Raw genomic sequence first — 24,463 nt, 5'->3', positions numbered from 1 at the left:
TCAACCATCACGATCTATTGTTCACTATTTTATCTTCTGCAATTTACAGATTGATTATCGACTCTTTACACTGATATTTTTTGCGAATATAAGATATGTTTGTAATTAGAATGCGTATGGATCATACCGACGTCTCTGTCTCTTTTCGTTCAATGTTTCATATTTATCTAATAAAATAAGATTTCATTGGTTCAACAATGGCTGCCTCGCCTCTATTTTAGTTTTGAAATCAAAAACATTTTTCGATAAGAAGTATATGAATTTTTGCATATAATTAGAGGATCGATGTGTTTCTTAATTTCTTTTAGCTTCACGTGCGTTGGATAAGATATACAAGCAATTAGAAACACCCACTAAACATATGAACCACAATGTTCTACTGTTCATTTTTTGCATAGCTCATCTAACCAAACATTAAGTTAAATTTTACAATACCTTGGACCGATTCTTTTTATAAATCAGAATTGAAAATTATAACTAACATATTTCATGAATAAATATTTTTAGTTACAAAAGTGAAATACTTAGTTATTTGATTGTGAATATTTGACATTATGTTTGTTTATTAATCCCTTTTCTAAAAGTTACTAAACACCACATTTTTTGCTAACCATCACATTCATCAATTACCAAAAAACTTTGAACTTAGTGTTTTTTTTTCATCAGTGGCCACTACTAGAAAACAGACCTTTAATAGCGCGCAAACAATGACACGCGGTGATTTACGATACGCAAAAGCGTGTGCCCTAAAAATAATGTTATCTCTTCTAAAATTTGAAGGATAGAAGACACGCTTTTGTGCGTGCCCTGAAATTAATGTCCAACAAAAAAAAAAAAAAAAAAAAAAAAACACGGAGGACACTTATTTAAAAATGGGTGTCGTCTAGAAACGTCGCTTTATATTTATATTTTTATAATGAAAGGCGCGTTCTCTTCTTTTGCAACTGGGGGGAAACGAAAATCCCAAAAGTTTGAAAGGCCGCCATTGTTATCCTCTACCTAATTTCCATCTTTCTTTTCTATCTTTATATCTCTCTCTCTCTCTCTCTCTCTCTCTCTCTCTCTATATATATATATATATATATATATATATATATATATATATATATATATATATATATATATATATATATATATATATATATCTCACTCTAATACCCAAAAAAACCCTAATATCATCACCAATCCTCTTTTCTCCCACAACAAAATCGCAATATCACGAGATCTTTGATCCCGTCTTTTGAATAGATCAAACCCGCAGGGGTTCTCGATTTCTCAATGTTGATGTGTAGCGCCTCTACCTTTCAATTTCATTTGTCGGTTGCTACTTCACCTTCTTGCTCAGTCATCTTTTCGTTCAAAACCGTGTGCTCACCGGAAACCCCGCAAACGTTCAACATATCCTCAAGACTAAATTCTCACCATACCAAAAAGGCGATATTTTCCGGTCAACCCCTTCGATCTGCTTGGAAATGGAATCTTTAATATCGAAAGGTTTTTTAACATCGTATCCGAGAAACGGCTTAAAGAAGCAGTTGCCGAGATCCGTCAGTTCACCACGAACGTATTGAACAAAAAGAAACAAGCACTCACGACCGAACCCGTTGATTTGTTTTCTCGGTTTCTGAACTCTGGTCATTTGGATGAAAAACATCTGACAGATATTGTAATCAGCTTCATACTCGCCGGAAGAGATACAACCTCGGCGGCTTTGACGTGGTTCTTCTGGTTACTTTACAAGAATCCAACGATCGAAAGTGAAGTTGTGAACGAAGTCAAAGACAAAGAGAAATCAGATTCCTCCATTTACGATGAAGTGAAGGATATGGTTTATACTCATGCTAGTCTCTGCGAAAGCATGAGGCTTTACCCTCCAGTTCCGGTGGACCTAAGAAGCAGGCAAGCGCCGGCGATTTTTTACCGGACGGGATCGTCGTGAAGAAAGGTATGATGGGTCAGGGTTTAGGGGGAGTGAACCATTTGTTTCTAATCTAATCTCATTCACGTTAGATAGACTAATTCCACATGTTTTTCATGGTGCACACCACCTGTTTGTAAAAATGCCTCTAACAAATTATCTAGATTAAAGGATTGATTTCTGATACACATTCTCAATCCTATCAGCACCATCTTTATTGGTTTCAGGTTATGTGAAAATGTTGAAGTCATAGGCTTTAAGAGCTCGTTCTATACAAAACATTCTCAATCATGTGCAATTCCTTCAACAAGTATTAGGGCATACTCTCCATACCCAAAAAGCTCAAAACAATGCAACATGTCTAAAATGCCCTTTTGCAAAATCAACTATTCAGGTTTGTTAAGATATTAAAATTGTAAATATTTTATCATGCTCTTTAGATGGATTATTATCGATGAATTTTGACCACTTTGATTGATCCGGATCAAATATATGGTACTGATGTGTTACTGCATCTGATGTGTTTCTATTTCTAGCAAAATCAACTATTCAGGTTTGTTAAGATATTAAAATTCCTTTATAACTAATTACATCTTTATACTTTGTAGGCAGCAACAACATTGACTGAATTACATTTTATGACTACCACCTTGATGGCCCTTGTTCTTAGGTGGCTGGGCTACATCCAACTCTCACATCTTCCCACTTCAGAACTTATGAAGTTTGTCCTGTTTTCTAACTTCTCCATTGCTGGAATGAACGTCAGTCTAATGTGGAACTTAGTAGGATTCTACCAGGTACGTAGTAAAACTAGTAATAATGTACATAACACTCCATTCAAATTGGATGAATTCAGAATTCTATGATTGATTTGAAAGATTCCAGGAAACAAAGCTGAGTATGAGTCCTTAAAGCTTCTTCAGGTCTGAGTCCTTAAACATCTTCAGGTCTGAGTCCTTAAAGCTTCTTTTGCTTTATGTATCATTTGTATGATTTTGGGATAATTCCCCAACATTTATTGTCTTGTTGCATTTATTTATCAGGTTTTACACCAATGGGTTATAAGGTGGACTGAGGTGACATGGGTCCTTTTAAAAGATTGATTTGAAACAGGTGATATATGTTAAAGGACTTGGTAGATCATCATCTGGTGGAATCTTGAGTTCCATTACTTATGAAGCCAATGAGATTGCTTCTTCTGTTCTAGCAAGTATCACAAATTAAAGTAAGAAAAATAAAGGGAATTTCAATCAAGTGAATTTAGATAAAGATAAAGGTATAGGGGAATCATCTACAGAAAGTACACTGGATGGGAATAATGATGTTCAGGTTCATAGCTTCATACTGATTGATTCTTGAATTATCTTTTGACCAAAATTTCTAAAATCTTGATGAAACTTTTTGTAGATATATGAGTTGAGTTCAATAGAAGGGCCAGAAATTGGTCCGTATCTATTCAGAAGAGTGCCTCATTTCAGAATTCTTGTATGTGGAGGAGATGGGACATCAGGGTGGGTATTGGATGCAATTGAGAAGCAAAATGACTTGGCTAGGGTTTTGAATTGGGGTGTTGGTTTGGGGTCTATAGAGAGACAAGGAGGACTTTGCATGATGCTGCAACACATTGAGCATGCTACAGTTACTGTTCTTTATTTATTTATTTTTACAGAAGCTACCAGAGATTCATCTTTTTGCTGCTAGATTTAGAGAACATAATGGAAAGAAGCACACGTTGAAGAAGTCCATCAAATTTATCAAAACCCCTCTGGGTGATTCTCAGTCTGGATCCTTTCCTAGGAATTCTATCAAGGTGTCCCCAATCCAACCAAAATCCAACGATGCCACAAGTCCATCAAATTTATCAAAAAAAATTCAGGTGATCTGTTATATTATATATATATATATATATATATATATATATATATATATATATATATATATATATATATGTTGCTTATTTGTTAGAAATTTTCTAATAGGGGCAACTGTGTCATTTAACAGAGTTGATGTATTGAGAGAAAACACAGAAGCAATGTTTGCAGCTTGTGATGCAGCTCACGGAAGATGGGCAAAACTTCATTTGTAAATATGTTTTCTGTCTGGATGCTTTTATAGGCATTTGATGTTTGGTCAGGGAAGGGTAGTTTGACACTTCAAGGACACTATGAGTATGTAAATTGTTGTTGCTATAATGCCCATGATCAGGTATTTCTCTCTCTCCTCTCTCTGACTATTATGTGGATGACACGTCAGCAGGTGAGATTGTCTATTGAAAAGTAGCACGAGATTGTCTATTCAAGTATTTGTTTATAGAATGTTACGTTTGTTTTGTTGCTCGTGTAAATCGAAATACTTTTCATTCAACTAGTAAGCAATGAAAAAGAAAGGCCAAGTATTTTAGATGTGATTTTTTATTTATTAAAATGTTAATCTGTGTGGTCTCTTTACAGGAACTATTTATTAAAATGTTAATCTGTGTGATTTTTTATTTATTAAAATATTAAAATCATCACAAAAATGTATGTGTTGAAAAATCATCACAAAAATGTTATTCTCATTAAACATACTTGTCCATGCAGTTCTATTGGATAAGAAACCTGATGAGGTTCCCATGGTAAGTGTAATTTAGTGTTTTGCAAGTTTGTGTCACCACAGCAACTGATTTCTCATGTTTGCTATGATACTATTCTGCTTATGCAGCTTGTAGAATCTGTGCTAAGTAAGGTCATGGAAGAGTTTGAGAATCGCATCACTAGTCAAGTTGAACTGGTAAAGCTTCTTAGCTATGTTGTTTCCTAATTTTCTTGCTTGGTGTTTCAAGTACAAATATAATTACTGCAAAGTTGTCTTACAATCAATCATACTTCCTTGACATTTTGTATATTTTTGATCACTAGAAACTTGCAGTTGCTAAAGATACCTTTAATGGAAACATGACTTATTGGTAGATCATTTTTGATTTCACTCTCATACATACCATGTGTATTATTAATTAGTTGATATTGATATTGTACAACTGACATATATGTTTATTGTGTAGGATTTTCGTGTTGTTTTTGATCAAGAGTTGGGATTGATATTGAAGCTAAGAGACATGATGATTGGTTGGATACATGACAGGGTTTCAGAGCTTCTTTAGATCACTTAATGATGAGTTACTGAAACAAGAAAGTGCCCCTTTATAGCATTGTATCATTAGGTTATATCGTTAGGGAAAACCTCTTATTTATGGTATTTTATTTGTATGACATTAAATTTTATGCAATGGATTGTATTTTTTGTATATGATATTTATTTTCTATTATGAGACATTAAATACAAATTTAATTTGAAAATTAGTAAATCTATAAATAATTTTTTTTAAACATTTAAAATTATGATACGCAAAAATGTGTGTCATCTTCATTTATGACATGGCCTTTCTTGACAGGGGCTTTCTTGATACGCATTGCGTGTCATTAACACGCGCGTCATAAGGTTACGACACGCGCATGCGTGTCGTCTTCCTTTATAACAGAGCCTTCCTTGATACGCATTGCGTGTCGTAAACGCGCGTCGTAAATGAGCGTCGTAAATGCGTGTCGTCTATAGACGACACGCAAAATCGCGTCGTCTCTCTTTATGACAGGGCCTTCTTTGACGCGCATTTGCGCGTCGTCTGAGCCTTTTACGATGCGCAATGAGCGTCGTAAAAGGCTGTTTTTCTAGTAGTGGGCGACAGTTTTGTGCGGGGTGGGGACGTAATCATGTTGACGCTAGTTCTTCTTAAAGGGCCCTACTTATGATTAATTGGTTGATCAATTGGAAACACAAAGGAAAATATGTGGGGCTATGAAACAAATGTTGATCGAGAAAAACATTATGTCTCGTCTAAGCACATTATCAAGACGATCTCATGGTGATACATTTAAATGTGATATATCTAACAACACCCATTTGTGACAGTCTCATGGTGAGTGTGGCGAAAATGTTGATAGGTCGTTGATATGGAATGAACATTTAAGAAATTTTTTGTATTTTCAAATAGCTATTTGTAACTAGTTTATCTTTTGTTAGTTTAGTATTTCAAGTTTTGTGATTTGTAATTTTACTTGTGGCTTCATAATGATATTTTGGATGCATATAGTTCTAAATTATACACATGTTGTGTAATGATTTTGTATATATTTGAACATTATTACCTACATATATCATGGTAATACGTACATATAAATGTTATATATTAATTTATTTCAAAGTGAAAAAATATATATATTTCTACCAACACGCATCGAAGTTAATACCTACACATCTACTAATATTACCTACACATAAATATGGTATTGCCAACACATATTTTATGACATGTGTAGCCCAAGGCAATACCTGTATCATCCGTACAATCCATGTCATTAGCCACGTAAGCAACCACATCCTCAGCCACGTAAGCAGCCACGTCATCGGCTACCTAAAAAAATCAAAAGACATTTACCCACACATATTTACTACTTTTAGGCACACATACATGTGTAGGTAGATGTTGCCTTTTTCCTACACATATATTATGCGTGGGTAATGATCTATACCAATAGGCATGAGCCAACACATAGTGACACTTAATATATGTGTGGGTAAAGATGACTACCAACACATACTAGGCATCTACCCACACATAAAATGTGTGGGTAAACACCTAAATTTCTTGTAGTGTGGCTATCAGGCATCATAGAAACACGCAATTATATCATGCAATTCCGGAAGATCCCTAGCCTATCACTAGCATACTATTCTAAGGTATCACAATATCAAATAATAACATGGTATTTTGGGGTGAACTTACTGGCTCCAGTTGATCGTACACTTCGCATCCTCCTTTAGTATTTTGAAAACCATTTGAAAATTATTTGAAAATTATTTTCCTTAGTTTGAGATTGGATTCACACGAGTGTTCCTCCAATTCACTCAAACCAAGGCTTTGATACCAACTTGTAACATCCATAAATTTCATAAAAATTTTAAACTTTTCAAACATTCCAGAAACCATTCATTGTTTACAAATTGTTTTCAAAATAGTTTAACATCAGAGAAATCCTAGAAATCATAACATAAAATGTGAGGAGCTGCACGATCAAGACTTTGCCTTTTCGCGATCATCCGAAGTACCTGAAACAAAACCAAAAACTGGAAGCCTAAAGCTTAGTGAGTTACCCCAAAATACCAACGCCATATAACAAAACAATATCATAAACAAACATTACGCATATAGAGTCTTCAATATGACTGGACCGCCTCACCGGACCTTGAGTCGATCAGCATGTCTGGACTGCCTCATCGGGCCTTCAACATATCAGGACTGTTCTCCGGGCCTTCGGCCAGACTGGTACGCCCTGATGGGCCTTCAGTCTATCCAGGTTGCCCTGGGTCTGTAGGCCTACAACACAAAGCAGGACCGCCTCAATCCACCCGCAAACACACAATCAACACATAGATATCAAACGCTAGCTAGCATCTCCATATAGTCATACAGATCTAACAGATCACTAGTCATAGCATTATCCTATATACCAGGATACAAATCTAACATACTGCTAAACATAACACCATCCTATATACCCGAATGCAGATCTAACAAATCACTAAACATAGAATCATGCGATAACCAGGATAACAATCCAAAAGGGTCGGCCTTGGTGCCTTCGACCCTGTTAGTATAGTGAGGAAACCTCACCTCAAAAGTAGGACTGATTGACAAGATCCAACTCTTGAATCACAACTCCGACCTCAACTGCCTACAATCACCAGTGACTACTTTCATTAAAATCCCAAAATGTTCAAAATACCCTTAAGGTCAAACTTTGTCAACCATGGTCAATGTCAAAGTCAACTGTCAAGGCCAACCATCCATGTTCACCCAATTCGTCGAGTACATCTTCTTGACTCATCGAGTTCCTTCGTGTCTCATAAATTATGAAAAGGCTCGAGACAACTCAGTGAGTTACCAGAGCAACTCATCGAGTTCTTCAACATCCAGAAAGCGGGAAAACACTAACCACCTCATCGATTTCGCAGAGCAACTCGTCGAGTTTTCCTAGACTTAATGCATTCAGACTCTTCCAAGTGAAACCAAAGCCCCAAACTATAGATCATGTCCCCTAGGACTGAGATACCATGTAAAGTTGCTAACTTTACGTCCATGCATGGCATACAAGGGGCTAAAACACTCAATCATAGCTTAACAAGGGGTTTAGGGTATGAAGGAGGGCCAATACTTGATAAAGATGACAACTTTATGTCAAAAGAGGCAATGAAACGTCCATATCTGAAACCATGTCTTCATAACATGCTCAAATCCAAGAATGGTCCCCAAATAAGCTAATAATGGCCATAACTTTCAAAAGAAGAGATCTAGAAAGAAGGATGATCAAGATAATACATTTATACCTCCAAGTGGCTACAACAACACTAAAAATCCCGTATCTAAAGCTTTTCCCTTCAACTTTTCACCACCAACTTCAAGCTCCTTCAAGAAAAGCACCAAAGAACACTCTTAAAAATCACACACACTTAAAATGGGGAAAGAGGCATGATTAGGGTTTTCTCTGGACTGAGGGGGCGATGAGGGAGGCTAAAAATGGGTTATAAAGTCTTTAAATAGGGTGGAAACACTGAAAATTAGGGTTTTCATGTTCAACATTCAACTCGTTGAGTTCGAGCCTTCCAACTCGTCGAGTAGACCTTAAAAGATGCGTGGTTGTTAAAACTCTACATGAAGAGTTGGATCCTTCCAACTCGTCGAGTTTCCCTAAAAATATAAATAATAACTTAAATTAATACCTGAAGATTGGGATGTTACAAGATAGCCATGGATGCTTAGTGTAACAGCCCGGATTCCCAGGTATTATTTATTCTTATAATTTTGGTGAATTGTGAGGAGACTCGGCGAGTTGGAGCTCAAACTCGCCGAGTATGATCGCGACTTGGGCACGGGTTCGCGTCTGGACTCGGCGAGTCCAAAGGGTGGACTCGGCGAGTCCATACTGTTTAATGAAACCCTAATTTCGAGGGTATGAGAACTATTTAAAGGGGCTTATGGCCGTCATTTGCGGCCACCAACCCCAGAGAGAACCCTAAAGAGTCTTTGAGCATTTTGTGAGAGAGAAAAGGAAGATCCTTCACTATTTGTGGGTGTTTTTGCATATAGAAGAGGATCAAGGCAAGAGGAGACCAAAGAAGGTGCTAATCCAGTGATTCCTGAGCTCAGAGACTTCATTTGAGGTAACCATTCATTCCTTTCTCAGTCCTTGGTGTAAATCTTAGAGTTAGGGTTTCTTTGTGGAATGATCCATGGAGTAATTAGCCTCCTCACGTGTTGGTGCTTTAGATCTGGGCCCAAAGAGGTCCAAAGATCCTTTTCCCTCAAGCTTTATGAGTGTTAATGGAGGCCATGAGCTTAGAATAACATTCTAGAGACCATATCATCAAATATGGCCTTTGAACCTTTGCATGAGCACCAAGATAGTAACTTTACGTGAGGTATGTGCTTGGAAGGACTGGATCTATGAGTTATTGGAACGGATCTGACCTCAGGAGTGAGTTTGATTTTATACATGGCATAGAATCGCTGACTCTGAAGAACAGACTCGGCGAGTAGCATGAAGATTGTCCATAACCACTTAGCGAGTGGTCTTGCCGAGTTAAGGGGTTGACTAAGTGAGTCAGGGAGAGTCAGAGAGGGTTGACGGGTGGACTGAGTCAAGTTGGAACTCGCCGAGTTGTTCTTGAGACTCAGCGAGTTGAGTCGTGGTGGCCCCGCAACTCATGCCCGGTGGAACTCGTCGAGTTAGGAAAATACTCGACGTGTCGAGAGAGGATCCCAGGGAATCAGTGGATGCGTATAGACTCGCCGAGTCGCTATAGTGCACTCGCCGAGTCCGATCAAAGTTGACCGTTGACCATTGAACAGTGTTGACCTGTGTTGACTTGATAGGGTTTGTCAACCTTAGTTGTGAAGTGTTATTTAGAGATATATTGTGTTATAGGAGGACTATAGATCGGGGGATCGAGCACGAGTGATTTCAGGGATTTGCGAGTTACTGAGATACACGAGGTGAGTCTTCTCATTATACTTTACCTTGAGTAGGTAACCAGAGTTATGTGATAGAGTATTTGTATGCTATGTATGTTATGTGTTGCACTGCATTATTTCTATGTGATCTATGCTATGCATGTTATCAGAGTTAGAACCTGAGGGTTCATAGAGCTTGGGTGCACGGACCCACAAAGTTATAGCCTCGAGTGGCTAATATGCGTCATGTGTGGTATATTGGGAAACTCACTAAGCTTTGTGCTTACAGTGTTTGGTGTTATTTGTTTCAGGTACTAGTGATGACTGTGGGAAGGCGCCGACTTGATCAGTACACACACGGGATTTTCATGTTATGTGATCTTAGGATTCTTTATATGTCATGGCTTGGAGTTTCAAACATTGATGTTTTATGAAAATTAAATGAATATGTTTTTATATTATGCGAAAAATTATTTTGAAATTTACGGTGTTACACTTAGTATCTTATGCACACAGAACACCCCCCCCCCCCCCAAAACAACACAACTATGCCAGGCACAATCTTTCAATTAAGCATTAGCTGTTCTGCATATCCCATAAAGCCAAAAAAGGCCTCACTCAGCAAAAAAGAGGGAGGGGATGCATTTATCCAAATAAGAGGAAAGCTAAGAAAATACAAAGAGAGATACACAAAACCAAAGTTAGCATATGGATAGGCAAGTCACAACAAACATGGCCACGCAGGGCCAAAAATAAGTTCATGCCACGAAGGGATGAATCCATATACCAAAGAAAGAAAAACAAATAACAAAGCTTCATCAAAAATTTTCACCCCGAAGGGTTGCATAATGGTACTAGGTACCTCACAGACCTCCAGCTTCCCCATTACTACCACCATCCTCCTCATCACGATCACCAAATTCTTCACTGCCACCACCAACAAATCCTTCAACAACCCGACTGGCACCATCTTCACCAAAAACATCCTTCAACATGTGGCACAATAACACTGCGTCCACCCACCCCATTGTCGTACCACCATCATCACCTTCAAGATTACCCAAGGGCTCATCAGCATCGTCAAAAGCACAGAGTCGCCTCATGTCAGCCATGTCCAACCGGACCAAATAAAGTAGATGAGCATAATCTAAAGTGGCAAATCTTAGCAGAGTATCATCCAATCCCGTGGTATGGATGAATCGACAGTTACTGGCCTCAGGATCATAGGTTCTGGAGTTGATTTCAGTTTTAGCACCCAACACGGCCAGACTTCTCCCCAACAACAAAAGTAGTGTGACGAATTTGGCTAACCCCACCAGTAAATTCTGGATATTTGGTTAACCTATCCATGATGTGTACAACCCCTACTAGCAAAATCCAGTCATGATCTTGGTGCAAGGCCTCCATCTCAGACTGCACCTCCTCAACCAACCTGTCACGATTAACAACATCTTAATCCAGACTCACGTTTTGGATCATCACCCCGTCATTGGATTACACCAAAGAATCCACTTTGGTCTCTAGCACCACTTAAACCTCATCTATAGACGCTTTCTCTACTGCCAGTAGATCGTACTTATTGTCAAAGCCATGAATCTCTTTCTTAAGCTCTGCTATCTCCAATTTGTATTACGAATAGCAAAAAAACTAGCCTGGCCACACTCTATCTCATCAAGGAGCTGAATACACTGAGATACAGCCACCAGCTAGAACATAGCCTAGGCAATAGCATAAGGCATGTTATGAGAAATAGCAACATTCACCATAATTTCCATGTTGGAAACAGCGGTCGGAGGAAAAGCATGACGAAAAAACTCAACATCATTGGATCGAACAGACAACCTAGAATCATTGTAAAGATTCCACTTTGGCATAAAAGGACCAGCGCCAAGGGCTACGGGACCCCGAGAAACCTCCTGTAGAGGAGTCTAATTACACGAAACCCTGGCAAACCACTTGATGAGGAAGGGCTGGGGGTAGGTTTCGAATAACTTTTTGCTTGAACCGTAGACTACTTGAACGCCCCTTGATTCCCCTCAGACTGGTGCATGTCATCATCGGGGATCACCATAACTCCCTCTAGATTGGAGGAAAGCAAATTCAGCAGGCGGGCAAGGCCACGCCTTTGCTAGACACGTCATTCAACATTCAAAGCACTAATTTCAAGAGAGAATTCTCCCTTGGCTAGGACCACCTTTTGTTTGGCCATGTCTCATCGGACGCTGGAGATTATGTCGTCATTGTTGTCCTCGACTATTTCAGTGGGAAAAGGCGGTGTAACCATGGAAATCGACAGAACATCCAAAATTCGATTACCACCAGTCGTAGAAGATCCCTCTTGCATATATGCCAATGGTGTCGGGAAACCCACCAGACACTCAGTACGGTGCAGCGGCGTAAGAGTATCGTGGTGGTCGACCTCAAAATTCTCCAGCTTTTCCAAGTAATGCTTCCAAAGAACGAAATCCACCGACACTAGAGTCTCCACCCCTATCAGTACAATCAAAATGTGCAATCCTCATTAATGGTTAGAAAAAGAAAGGGGGAGAAGCAGAAGATAATAAAGGCAAAAACACTTACCATCAATAACAACATAAAAGATTGGCATCTTACCCCACGCACTCGAGAACGAACTCATCCCAATGCCAGCAAGAACAGCCTCCGAGTACTCTTCAGAAACGAACAGGATCATCCTCAAGAGGTCAGAATTGACCTGGTTATGCGGGAACAACTTGGGGGGTAACATATTACATGTTGTTTGCTCGATAATGCTCATGACGAACTTGCTCCTGATTGACCCTCAACCATTTATCCTACCAGTTCTTGAGAGTCTTGTCGTCTGGGTCTAGGACATAGCTTCTACGATGGGTAGAGAACGTGTATTTATCCCTAGTGGCACTAAATTGAAAAAAGAACTTGAAGACGAAGAAGTCAGGTAGGATATTATGGTCCCGATAAATCATCTCGAAGGCCACCATTTTGCTAACAACATTTGGGTGAGCATATGGATGATGCACCCATTCTATGGAAGCAACTCCTCCTGAAATTCATTCAAGAGAATACGAAGCCCAATGTCAAAGGTCTTCAAATAGATGCCAAACTTCCTGAGAGTAGGTCGTAAGATCATCGAGCCATCAGTCGGAAGTTCCATGCCATCGGCGGGAGAAAAGCCATACGTATCCCATAAAAGCTCAAATTATGCAGGGGATGACTTGATGCTAGGTTGGTTTGCCATGAAAGGAAGAAGAAGAAACAAAAGGGGAAAGTCAAAGAAGAAGGAAGGAGTAATAGAAAAAACATAGATAAAATGATGAAATAACCCTCGCTTATTAGAGAGTAAATAAGGTGGGATATTCAAAAATCCTTGATGAATGACGTAATTGACAGGCATAATTGTTAGTAACATTTTTGAAAATATCGAACTGTCGCTCAAACCTTAGCATGACACATGTAATAGCAGTTAAGTCCAGAACACCATAGCTAGATTAGCAAACACTATTACTACCGGACTGGGGACTTGATAATGTGACCCTAGCACAGGACAGAAGTCACACTCAGGACACACTAAGCATGCCCGAACGCAAGCCACCAGGCCAAGTTACTCCCAGCACAGCCGCCCCGAAGAAGTCTTGCGCTCGCGGGCGCGCTTTTAGAGATGGGTGATTTCGTAGAAGGCTCGGCCCTCAACGGGAGCCTTCCACTCCACGACAAACCCAACGACTCCAAGTGACAAGGAGTATGCTTAGAGCATTGCTACCTAAACCAATCGCTAGTTCTGGCAACATGATGAGCAAGATTAACTAATCAAGGCATCAGATCCTGTCGAATTTGACGAACTTTTCCCAATATGGACTCACAAGGAGGTCTCAGTATAAAGGGCCTCCTCCGCTACCTCAAATGGTAAGTCGTTCCCTTATAGTTCTCACTATACATTCTCAGTTCAGCCACTGACTTGACTATCAGAGCATTTTCCTGCGAGCTCCTCCCGGAGAACGGCTAACGATTTCCTTCTGTTGTGACCTCATAGGTCTTCTCAGAGCACCCATCATAATCTCACTGCCATCATAACTACCGTCCGAGACAATTTGGAGGACCAGGTCGCATCAATTTATATAGAAAATATTCTTATTTTCCATATAAATCATATGTGATTAGATAGTATAAGCATATGTGATTAGATGTATTTAATCACATTTGATTAAAGTTGACAAAGAACAATTATTGAATCAAGAATGTGAACCTGAATCTTGTCCCCATTAATCATATGTGATTGGATACATATAATCACATGTGGTTATACGTATTTAATCAAATACGATTTATGTGGACAATATTTATGTTTGCGGTTACGATTAGATAATTTTTTTCGTGTATTTAATCACATGTAGTTATATGTATTTAGTTACATATGATTTTTGTGGTTAAGATGTATTTCTGTGTCTTATATTCAATAGCAGTTCTTGTATGTGTGTGTGTGTGTGTATATATATATATATATATATATATATATATATATATATATATAATAGTTGGCCTCATATAATCGAGATTGCGAAGATGAATATTGTCCATATAAATTATATATAATTGGGTACATATACTCACATGATTATATGTATATGATCACATGATTATATGTATATAGTCACATATGATTGATGTGTATAATATTCATTTTCGTGTTTCGATTTAATAGTTGGCCTCATATAATTAAACACATGTGAGTATACGTATTTAATCACACATGATTAATGTAGACATGATTCGTTTTCACATTCTTGATTCAATAGTTGTTCTCGTGTATTTAATCACATGCGATTATATATATTTAATCACATATAATTTATGTGAGCAATATTAATTTTTGCATTGATTTATTAATTTTTCTCATGTATTTAATCACATATGATCATATGTATTTCATCACATAAGAATAATGTGGATGATGAACAACTATTGTATTAAGAATGCGGAAACGAATCTTGTTCACATAAATCATATGTGATTAAATACATATAATCACATATATCAAAAAAACGAGAACAATTATTGAATCAGAAAAACAGAAATGAATCTTGTCCATAAAAATCATATGTGATCAGATACATTAATCAAATATGATTAAATACCGGAGAACAGCCATTGAATGAAAAAAGCAAAAATAAAGCTAATCCAAATAAATCATACTGTATACATATAATCACATGTGATGTGATTATATGTATTTCATAACATATAATTTTTATGGATAATATTTATTTTCTCATTTTTATTGAATAGTGTTCTTGTATATGTAATTAAATGTGATTAAATGTACCTAATCACATGGGTTTTATATGGACAATATTCATTTTCGTATTTTCGATTTAATAATTGTTGTAATGTATTTAATATGCGGGCAATTACGAAAATATAACTATTAAAACATTTAAACTATTAAAAAATTATATATACCTCAAAAAATGTTTTTAAAAACAATTGTGAATTATTGTACTCCCTTTAAATAAAAATATATAGATAATGAGATATGTAAACTAAAAATAAATTGCACAAATTTTGTTTATTGTACCAAATCTTTTTATTTATTTATTTATTTATTTATTATGTAGTGGACTAACAAAAGTGAATGGGCTTAAACAAAAGTCCATATTCATCTTCATGAGCTTACATCAAACTTTTTGATTTTAATGTATTTTAATTGGGTATTACTCTTTATATCTGTCCTCGAAGATTTTGACAGATTTAAAAGTAAAGGTATTACCGATGACTGATTAGTTTTGAATACACATACTACATAATATATTTTTTATTATTTTTTCTTTAATCAAGTAATACAACTATTATTCTATATTTAATTGGTTATATATATTCTTTGATTTTCAAATAAGTGACCATAATCCGATTTACGTCTATTATTTGTTACTAAATTGAAGAAAACAAATTTTATAGATATTATTAAAAATCATCATCATTGTTTACTTAAAATATATTTTTAGTTCTAACTAATATTATTATTACTATTTTGTTGCTTTTTAGCTTCAAAAATAAAATGTAAACAATTAAATAAAATAAATGAAAATAATATTTAGGAAAGAGACAGCAGGTTAGTATATTATTAAATTTAAATATTTACAATATTGAAATAATTTGAAAGATTGTGAAATCATTTTGAATGTATAGTCTTAATCCTTTTTTATTCTCATAAAGAAGAATATGTGTACGTATTTATGCAACCCTATTTCTATCAATATTTTATTGGGAGTATCATCACAAAATTAATTCTTAACCACTTCTCTTTCTTTTTCAAACTTTAATTTACCCATAATCTAATCGGAGGGTTTCAAAGCACTCCATGGATGATGACAATGAGCCTCTTGATGAAGTGTAGGTTAAAAGCCCAAGACTTGTCTTTTCCATATAAATAGTCATGTATTATTCATAACTAGGGTTAAGAGTGAGGCAAAATGTAGCCACCACGTGAGGTTTCTTATGTAGTGTTAAATTCTTTAGTCTATGCTGAAAGTGTAATTTATTCCTCATATTTGAATAAATCGACTGATCATTCGACATAATCTTCATATTTGTGTTTGTTCTTATTTTCCGTATCTTGTTCATCAAATCTCAGTTAGGGTTTTCATCCCAACAAGTGGTATCAGAGCGGGTCTTTGAAGATCTATTGATTTTTGAAGTATCAGTTCTTGATTTGATGATTTTCTGCACATATATTGAAGCTTATTGGTGTTTTGACCGTATGGAATCAAAACTCTGTTCAAGCAACTGTCATGGAGACTTATATTTTGTTGCTGTTCATCTGGTATCGTTTTTATGTTTCATATACTTTTTTAGATCTAGTCATTCGTTTGATGTTGACACTTCTATTTCCTTGTTTTAGCCCATTGATTTGTTCTTTGAACTGTTCTTAATCCCAGTTTCTTCCGATTACTGTTCATGTTTTTTATGCCCACCTATATTGATTTTTGTTCATTGAATAAAGGGATATATACAGTAAAGTCCCAATATTTTCATCGATTTGACAAGAAAGTCCTAAACTTTATTTTTTTGACAGTAAAGTCCAAATTACCGGCAGTTTTTGACACTTTTACCCTTTTTCCCCGGTTAGCTGGTAATTAGGACTTTTTTGTCAACAAAATAAAGTTTAGGACTTTCTTGTCAAATCGTCAATTAGGACTTTACTGTCAAAAAAATAAACTTTAAGACTTTTTTTGTCAAATCGTTCAAAATATTGGGACTTTAGTGAATATATAATTTTTTTTGTTAGAAATTTAATGGTATGATACTCTTTAAGCATAAGAGTTATTGAAACATTTTCTAATAAGCTAGATCCTATTGAAATCCTTTACGTTTGCTTCTTGTTAAATCGTTTTTTTAATCTCAACAAACCGACATTGAAAAAAAAATGAGATAACTAAGAAAGAAAGAAAGAACCAGGGTTGTGTTGGCTTTTTGCAGTCTCAAAAATGGAGAAATAAGAAACCGAAAAAAATGAAATTGCCCTTCTTTCCCTTCTCCACATTCACACCCTTTTGACTAGGCATGTGTTGTTTGTGTTTGTATAAAGCTAGGGCAATTTCGTTTTTATAGGTTTCTAATTTCTCCATTTTTGAGACTGCAAAAAGCCAACACAACCCTGGTTGTTTCTTTCTTTCTTGATTATCTCAATTTTTTTCAATGTCGGTTCGTTGAGATTAAAAAAACGATTTAACAAGAAGCAAACGTAAAGGATTTCAATAGGATCTAGCTGATTAGAGAAGGTTTCAATAACTCTTATGCTTAAAAAGTATCATACCATTAAATTTCTAACAAAAATATTTTGACCGATTTGACAAAAAAGTCCTAAAGTTTATTTTTTTGACAGTAAAGTCCTAATTGACGATTTGATAAGGAAGGCCTAAACTTTATTTTGTTGACAAAAAAAGTCCTAATTACCGGCTAACCGGGGAAAAAGGGTAAAAGTGTCAAAAACTGCCGGTAATTTGAACTTTACTGTCAAAAAAATAAAGTTTAGGACTTTCTTGTCAAATCGATGAAAATATTGGTACTTAACTTATATCCTTTAATAAACCCATATGTCGTTCTTTAATAAACCCATATGTCGTTCTTTGACGCCGCACGTTCAGATTCACGCGTCGGCACATCACAAATCTGTGAATGTTGTATCTCGATTTTGCAAGTCGTTCTAATATTCTGATTGAATTCATGATTCATGACTCTATTGAATCATTTGTTATCAATTTCTGTTCTTGAGTCAAAGTTTCTAAACAGTTTATTTCTCAAAGTCGATTTTGATTTTATTTGATTATGATGTTTGAATTAATTTTGTTAATCTGTTCCACATATTGATTGGGTGTTTATCCAATGGAAATTTCGAATTCTTATGATGAACTGATGACGAACGGATGAACAACACCGTATCTCGAGTCGATGGTCAAAATTGAAAAAGTCAAAATCGGAACCATTTGGAATCTGGATGACGGAATTGATGTGGATATGTTCGGCACTTGAACCATAGTCGGAATTTCTGATAAGATTGGATGTTAAAATCGGAAGTTCACTGCATTCTGAATTTCTTTGAAGTTTTATTCGTATCGCCAAGTTGGTCTTGCAATCAGTGCTTAAAATGATCGGAATAAATTGAATGAGGTCTCGGAGTAGAGCTTGTGTTTGGAATGTTGGGGCTTAAATCGGAAGTATGGTCATACGTCAAAGTCAAAATTGAAACGAATGAAGAATGAATCGATCTCATCTGTACGAACTGTTGTTCAAAATTGAAAATTGAAAATTGTTGTGAACCTCTCTTCCTAGAATGTTCGGCTCGCACTCGTTCGATTTGGAAGCGAACCTGTGATTGGGTTCGTTTGTCAGCCCTTGGAACGAAAGTAACTGGAACGAAAGAGGGGATGACCGAAAGCGAACCTGTGATTCCGTTTGGCTAAGGTTTGGCTTGTCATGAAGTTGGATTTCAGACCGAACATGGTTTTTGTATCAACAATCTTGGACCGAACTTGGTTTCGGTTTTGTATCAATGAACTCGGAACGAACCTGGCTTTGTTGTTCCAGTCGGCTCGCATCGGATATTAGATTGGATTTGCATTCATATTGGTATGCTCGGAACGAGAGGTTTGATTGGTGGATTCAAAGTTTTTGGTAAATGAGGGGAAATCGTTGTGTTCGTCAATCGTATTGGTGTTCGTCAATCGTCTGTTTAATTGGGGAAGATGACTAAAGTTACATTTTTGGTCCCTGCAACTTCAACGACTTGATAGTTTTCGTCCTTGCTATTTTCACAACATAGCAGTTTTGATCCATTTCCAGAAACTGTTACAAATGAAGGGGGGAATGATGCAGAATTTTTACTTAGCCCCCTGTCTTTCAGCAAAGTGACAGTTTCGGCCCAATATTCAGAAAAATTTATAACTTTGTGGGCCGGTGAACAGTTTTGAATTCTTTAATGCATATATTTTTTCGTGAGCAGAAAATTATGGATTCCATCAAGTCTTGGCGATTCGGAAAGTCATTTTTCGTGATAACGTCAAATTTTCATGACTTTTTCAGATTTTATACTTCATCGCTAATCTCATTTTGTCACGGGGGAGCTTAGTAAATTTTTATCCGTTCAAGATCATTCTCATGACCATTTGAAGGCTTTATAATCACGTTTTCGATTATAAATCGGGGGAGAATTTGGTATGGCCATTCGAAATTGGATTTGTGACTTTTCAAAGTTGAAGTTTTTTTTTATAAAGCTTGTGGTAGAATTATGAAGGTAGCTTTTACAGTGGAAGTTCTTCATCGAGCTCTGCTAAAACTTTTACAGAGAAATATCATTTACAGTGGAAGTTCTTTATCGAGCTCTGCTAAGGACTTGTTATATCTCTTACTTCTAGAATTTTCTCGATCAAGTGGCATTACGAATCTTAAAGTTTGGGTTGTTACATGATATTTTTTGATGGCTTATATCATTAGCTTATTTGAAGATCATTGTGACTTGGAGGGGGAGCTCTTCAAAGACAAGAAGGGATTTGGTTTCTTTGTTTTGAAATGGGTTTTTATGGCGGGTTTGGTTTTCATGAAGATTTTTTGGGATTACATTCGAAAATGAAGTTTAAAGACATTACTTCAGTGCTTGATTTATATATCCTAGAGCCCGTGTTTGAAGACTATTGAAGAATCAAGATTCGTGGATTGCTTCATCTATTCCTCGTTGCAAGATCTTTTTATTTGCTAGATGCTTTTTTTGGAAGTTAAAGCATTGTCATCCATTCCATACTTTGAGGGGGAGATTGTAGGGTTTCAAAGCACTCCATGGATGATGACAATGGGCCCCTTGATGAAGTGTAGGTTAAAAGCCCAAGACTTGTCTTTTCCATATAAATAGTCATGTATTATTCATAACTAGGGTTAAGAGTGAGGCAAAATGTAGCCACCACGTGAGGTTTCTTATGTAGTGTTAGATTCTTTAGTCTATGCTGAAAGTGTAATTTATTCCTCATATTAGTATAAATCGACTGATCATTCGACATAATCTTCATATTTGTGTTTGTTCTTAATTTGCACATCTTGTTCATCAAATCTCAATTAGGGTTTTCATCCCAACACTAATCTTTTGAATATATATGATTATAATTTTTGAGGTAAAAAACCTTCTAATTTTACTATCAAACAGAAAAATCAAAAGAACGATTGTGATGTAAAAAAACAATAGATCTAGAAGAAAGGAACTCGCCTAAATGGATGCTCCTGGATGATTATTGTTGAGAACCACGAAACCTAATTGAGTGAGTGAGTGAGAGCAAAGGCGGTGACGGTGATCTATGAAACTAGATCAAGTAGTTGGTGAAACAACGGTGGTCGGTGAAACCAGAAATCGTGGCCTTCTTTTGATATGGTGAAACGAGATAGAGACAATTCGTGATGGAAGTTGATCGTCTGATTCGGTGTTGCTTCATTCACCGTGTACACACGATTGCAAACTTTCTTCGTGGTTCCTAAACCAGCAGAGCCGTAGGAGTCAACGACATCGTTGAAGTCAAAGGCGGTGAAACGAGCACCGATCGTTAGTAAATTAATATTTGTAAAGGTTTTTGGTTGGAAAGAGAGCCGAAAGGAGTTGGTTAGGAGTAGAGAGGCAGAGATGTTGGCTCCGATAATGGGAGGAATACTGTAGCACCTCGACTTCAAGTAAATTCAAATTCATCCCTTCAGTTTTATTTAGGTCATTATTGGTCCTTAGATTGGAAAAAAGTGGCCAAGGAAAGCCCTACTGACAATATGGTAATAATGGGATCATTGGTAGTACGATGGGTGTACATGTGAGTTCGCTAAGCTTACTAGGGCGTGCCCCAGCACGCTGGGCGTACATATATGTACGCTTGCCGTACATGTGTTAGGGTGAAACCCTAACTTTTAGGGTTTGTGGAGTATTTAAGCATCATTATGGATTATTTTGACTCACTCTTTCAGCCTCCAAGATCTTTAGCCATTTTGAGAGAACCATAGCCCCATATTGAGCATCTTGAGCTTATGGTATGATTTTTATGAGCGAAAAGGACAAGTTAGTGCATCAAAGGAGTCAAGCAAAGAAGCAAGCTTGTAGATCTAGGATTATCATCTTCTTGGGAAGCTCCAGAAGGTATAAAGCTTCTACCTTTATGCTTGGATTGTTTAGATCATGTTTGAGTTGCTTTTGGGAAATCTTCTTGTCACAAGTGTCCCAATATTGTGCATGCTTGGTTTTGGTCGTGATGAGTTGTCCTTTCAAACCCTAGGATGGTTCCTAAGGCATAAAAATGAGGTCCCTTGAGCTAGTTTGGTCCCTTGGTCTTTGTAGGAGGTCTTAATGGATTAAGAGCATGTATTAAGCCCGTTTTGGACGACCAAAGTCTTAAAGTTTGAGACTCTATGGTTCTAGAGTGGTATTGGATCATATATCTTTAGTTTGAGCTTAAGTTTTTAATCCATTAAGCACTTATGGAAGTTTTAAGGCTTGCGAAGGTACGCCCCGTGTACTTGGTCAACGGCCCCGTATACGGTCAATGCAAGGGGCGTGTACGCCCTGCGTACCTTTGGGGTACGCCCAACATATGTATCTATTTGGGCTTTCAAATTTGGGCTTTGTGTTTTGGGTCATCTTTTGGGTTTTAATTCCTGGGCCTTAATAGACTATATGAGTAGTTGTGTTTTGGACTAATTGGAGGATTGGACCTTAGGATAAGGCACAATAAGGAGTTTGGGCCTAATTTGGAAAATTGGGCCAATAATGGTTTGGAAGTATTTTGGGCCTTTTGGATCAAGAATTGAGCTTGGGTCTTGGCCCAATTAGGGAAAGAATAAATTGGACATTTACCCTAACTATGGAGCAATAGTCCATGATGGTAATCCAATTGCTAATTGGACGATTGTTTTGTTGTGATAGTTTGGATTTCTCTTGAGCCAGCAATAAGAGGATGATTCGGCAATGCGAGGTGAGTTTTCCACACTATAATTTCGGGTCGAAGGCACCAAGGTTTGGCCAATTGGTTTGATAACCTGATATTGCTGATATGTCGAGTATGGAATAGATATGCATGAGCATGCTAGTTATTGATATGTTAGTATGGTAGATCTGTAGGAATGGCTATGATTCTGTCTGCATGATTATATACGTATGTTGGTTATTTGTTAATATGTTGTGATGGTTTGAGGTTGTACAACTTCATGCTTTAGCCAACAAACCCTCGAGCATTCCAGATATGAGTTGAGGGTCGGGTAGGGCATGCTAGACTCATGTTGAGGGTTCAACAGCATTCCTGATACGAGCTGAGGACCCAATGGTATGCCAGACTCGTACTGAAGTCTTGAGGGTAATGGATAAATATAAATGTGAGATGAGGGCAGGGTGAGGCATGCCAGACTCATAATGAGGGCTCAGTGGTATTCCAGATACGAGCTGAGGACGGATCAGTATGCAGACTCGTATTGAGGGCTGAACATTGATATTTTAGTTCGTTGACTGATAGGTACGAGGAGCAAGCCAGACATAAGTTGTGGGGACGAGGGAAAGTGAGACATATGTTGTTGGCTCAAGAGCAAGCCATATGTGAGTTGTGGGCTCGATAGCCAAGGAAGAATCACACTGTGGGTTCAGGGGTAATCCACTCTTTTAGTTGTTGACCCATTGCATGTTGTTATCATATATATATATATATATATATATATATATATATATATATATATATATATATATATATATATATATATATATATATATATATATATGTAATCATTTGTGTGACTAGTATTTTGGGGGAACTCACAAATCTTCGTGCTTACAGTTTGGTTTATGGTTTTAGGTACTTCAGTTGATCGTATCAAGGCGAAGGCGTGACCGTATACATCCTTGTGTTTTGGACTTATGATTTTTGGGAAACTCTGATAATGTAAATGTTTTGAAAACTAAGTTGAAATTGATTATGATTTTTAAATTAATGTTTTGGGAACAATGGTCTTATTAAACACTTATTTAGAAAAGGGTTATTTCGAAAAATTTAAACTTAATGGATTTTCATGCATTACAAGTTGGTATCAGAGCCTTGGTTTGAGTGAATTGGAGGAACACTCGTGTGAATCTAGTCTCAAACTAAGGAAAAAGGTTTTTAAAACAATTTGCAAATGGTTTTCAAAATAATCATGGAAGATGTGATGTGTACGGTCAGCCAGAGCTAGTAAGTGGACTCCAAAATAGCACACAATTATTTGAGATTATGTAATGTTATGTTACGTTAGAACAACATGCTAGTAATAGGCTAGGGATCTTTAGGAATTGCATGATAGAATTGCCTGATTATATGATGCCTGATAGCCTAGGGATTCTTCTTTATATGAAATTGACATTATTATTGTAGTTGCTTAGTGTATGCATCTTAGTTGTACATAACTAAGATTCCATAGCCTGAGAGTATTTGGTTTAGATTTATTTCCTATTCCTTGTATGGTTTTGGACTTAGAGAAGGACCGAGTATTTGATTGTGTATTGGATCCAGTGTTATGTATGGCTAGCATACGCGAGTATTGTAGGCTTGGTGGGAGTTTCATAATCAGTTGTAGTGTATAGTGGGTTAGCACGAGGAATGATTAGCCACTCTGGGGAGACGATGAGCAGGTTGAAGGGGCACCCGTGGTTCGGGGAGTTGACAATCGAGGATTTCGTATGAGGAGTTGTTGGATCTTATTGCATTTTAGTGCCAGTTGGCTTCTCTGCACGAACGCTGCTTGCTTTGTGCATTGTGAAACTCATGAGTGATGTGAGTTAGACATTATGTGAATATGTCAAGTCACATGTGAAAAAGGTAAGAGAATCTTAGAGTGACAAATTTGACCCTGCTGCACAGCTCTTGTTTGAGTCCAACCGTTGTAGGGATGAGTTTGTTACTCGAAGGATTTTCTTAGCTTTGTTGCATGTGACTGTATTCATGGAATAGCTAATTAACATTGTGAGGAGTATT

The sequence above is a fragment of the Lactuca sativa genome, chromosome 2 (assembly GCF_002870075.4).
Source record: "Lactuca sativa cultivar Salinas chromosome 2, Lsat_Salinas_v11, whole genome shotgun sequence".
In the NCBI taxonomy this organism is placed as follows: Eukaryota; Viridiplantae; Streptophyta; class Magnoliopsida; order Asterales; family Asteraceae; genus Lactuca; species Lactuca sativa.
This window is presented reverse-complemented; position numbering follows the sequence as displayed.